Source organism: Pyxicephalus adspersus, unplaced genomic scaffold (genome assembly GCF_032062135.1).
Source record: "Pyxicephalus adspersus unplaced genomic scaffold, UCB_Pads_2.0 Sca3123, whole genome shotgun sequence".
NCBI lineage: Eukaryota > Metazoa > Chordata > Amphibia > Anura > Pyxicephalidae > Pyxicephalus > Pyxicephalus adspersus.
The window spans coordinates 1-3,207 of NW_027320129.1; the positions used below are offsets into that span (position 1 = coordinate 1).

The 3,207-nt window shown below is 39.2% G+C and overlaps 1 long non-coding RNA gene across 1 annotated transcript; it reads left to right on the top strand.

The window, feature by feature from the left end:
- The first annotated feature begins 217 nt into the window (after positions 1-217).
- LOC140321382 (uncharacterized) lies at positions 218-2,442 on the top strand. The gene is made up of 3 exons (XR_011918918.1): positions 218-361; positions 464-565; positions 2,383-2,442. It is a non-coding gene; the product is annotated as an uncharacterized lncRNA (long non-coding RNA).
- Positions 2,443-3,207: the final 765 nt, after the last annotated feature.

The window sequence follows — 3,207 nt, forward strand, 5'->3', positions numbered from 1 at the left end:
GATAATAACAAGCATTCTCTTCATAGGGTGCATTTTGTACCGGCAGGGTTGAGCTTTGTTATCAGGCTTATCAGGCATTTTTTTCAGGGGTTTTGTAATATAATGTTTACCATATCAACCTGCTAGAATTCTTATGCAACTGATTTCACTGGTTACTACTTCATTTTGCTTCACTGACTCACTACTTTTTGTGTTTTTTGTTTCTGTGTTAGATCCCAGAAGCCTTTGCTTCGTCCTAATAGCCTAAAGCTGGCCAGCGATTCTGATGCTGAAACAGATTCTCGGGGAAGCTCCCCCACCTCAACTGTTTCCAACAATAGCAGCAATAATGAGGGCTTTGGGGGCATCATGTCCTTTGCCAGTAAGTTTTCTGCTGCCAGGAAAAGTGAAGAAAATTTACAGATTATGCATTGTTTTAGGAAAGAAATAATTCAACCACTGTACACCTTGTCTTCTTTTCCAGGTAATCTGTATAAAAGTCATACCAGTAGCTTCAGTCTGTCAAGCTTGACCCTGCAGACAAAGAGTGGTCGGGATAAGGCAACCCCATTTCCCAACTTTAAAGGTAAGCATTCCTGTAGATTAGGTGAAGTATAAGAAATCACTCCATATCCCAGTTTTGTAAGGTAAGTACCTAGGGATAGGGTCAGTAAACACATAAAGAGGGCAGCTTCTTTTTCTGGGAAGGTAAGTGTTCCCATCTGTAAATGTGGATGTTGGAATGTGACTGGTTGTAATGTAAGTGCAGTGTCTGGGGTGCTCATCTTACATTAACCATTCCATTATCTCATTTATCTCTCCCTGTTTTTTTTTTTTTATGTGATTATCCTGTATCAAGTAAGATTTGTTCTGATAATTGACTTCTGTATTTTCGGCCCCATTTCCTTTTTTTTTTTTTTTTAATTGCTGCATGTTTTGTCCACTTGGTTTTAAAGACCAACGGAAAGTGGCAGAATTAGGAAAAGGTTAGTATTGGTTCTTTGTGATCTTGAGCTTTTAGAAGGTCTCCAAGATCACATCCTCTTTGTGCAACAGTACTGTCCTTGTTTTATCATATGTAGGTTTGCTGTTGTGTGGAGGTTGCTTGGATCAAGTTATACGTCTCCATACCTAATTTCTGTGTGTGGCTTGTTGTGTCTGCATAGTGCGCAGCAGTTATTAAAAATACCACATAGTTAACTCTTATCCAGTGTAAAATAAAATAAGTCACCTGCCTTTTAAAGGAATATTAGATTCAAGTTTTCCCTATATCACAACCCGGGTACCATGAGCTGCAATTTTACATTTCACCTGCAGCCTATCTGTTATATGGTATTGCATTGAGGCTGTACAAAGATGGTAGTACTCTTTGGGGTCTATTTAAAAAAACTGGAAAAAAAAAGTTTTCAACTCACACAAAATTTTACACAAAACCAGACTTTTGTGTTTGGAGTTAGTTTTAGCTTTGTCGTGTGAATTTATTGACCCGTCTAAGGTGGCTTTGTATTCATTTGTATAGTCAGAGACTTGTTATGGTGTTTTCCAAACAAACGCAGGTATTGCAGGTGCAGGGTTACAATCAGCCATCTCATTTACCATTTCATTACTTGGGCTCCTGGGAGACATCTGCCCCCTCACGTTTTACCCTGCGGGATGTTTAAAATTTCAAACAGTAAGTGTTCAAAGCTAGTCAAATTAAATTAATCATTAAGATGCCATGTTCGAGTTGCAGGATATAATCATGTTTATGAACACCTGATCATTACATATGAGTTTGTTGGATATCCCATTTTACAGCAAGTTGAGCTAGTGAAAGTACATCGTCATTAATCTCCACCGTCAATGTGCTTAGTAACAGCATTTTAGGGACATCTGTGTTTCCATTGTTGTGGCGATAGTTTGGGGCAGCATGACTGAACATGGGTTTGGTGCTCAGGTGTCCACAAACATATAGCCATATGGTTTATGCTACATCAGGGGTGGACAAATTCAGGAAGAATTCAGGTTCCAGTAGGGAGCTAGTCAGGTTGGGGGATTTGGCAAGCATGCACTTCCTTGTAAAGCATTTGTTATTCAAAATGTATGTGCAAAGTTTTGTAGATGTGCTGACAACCTGGCTTATGGGATTTGTCCAGCCCTGTGATCTTTAGTGATAAATATGGAGGACATATGAATTTTAGTAACTCAAAGTAATGCATAATTCCAGCATTCATGTTACATAGGTTAGGAAGGGCCTTGCTTTGATGTGTCTAGCACCTTCCCATGTTATGTTGTTGCTGTAGTTTTTTCTGCATAGCTAGCCATTCTGTGTTGGAAAAAAATCCCCATATTAAATGAGTCTTAGGGATTTAGCTGTTGGACTGATTTGATTGGTTGCCACTAACCTTGCATTTTTCGTCCCAGTATTTGGGCTAAATACTATAATGGAGATAATTGCAGACTCCGGTCCCGCCCCTGCAGAAGGTGGGTCCCTGTAGCATGAGTTCTGCATGTGAATCCACTCCCATCATCCTCTCTACCATCCTACCACATTGTGCTTCTCGTTGATCATCTCTCTCACACACAGTGCTTTGTGCTTATCACTTGTGGTGGTTGTTTTTATAGTTTTTTGGTCACGTCCCTCTAGTCATGTGACCGCATTATCCGGCGTTCATATTTCTTACAGGTCATGGGTAGCTGGGATAATCCCCCACCCATGTTCTTTCTACCCTTTTTGCTCTTACTTTTTATTTTTTTGACCCTGGGTGGTGAATTTAAAACAGCCCTTAATTGAATAAAATATGTGAAGAAACAAACTGTCTGTGTTTCCCATAGTTGCCTGAAGCTTCCTGTAATTCTGCCAGTATTGAAGTATGTACTGATACAGATCTGCAATATCACTGGGTTTATAGAGAAGTGTTGGGAGAAGGAAGAAAGAATAATTATAAATACTTTTGCACCACATTGCACCAGTATCATCTTAATATGTCAGTTAAAAGAAACTATCTATGAAAAAGCTATTTTTTATTATCTTCAGAATAGGAAGTGGAGTGCATAGCATTTTTTAGTTTTACACACTTCCCGCTCTAGAGGCCGAAAATACCACCCTACCACTATGTTTGTGAGACATTGTTAGATAACCTTCCACTGTGTATGAATTTTACCCTGGGTGAAGGAAAATCAATAGTAATTGAAGTTCTACCTTGAAGGGCAGCAAGGCGAGGCTTATTTTTAGTATACATTGCTAAT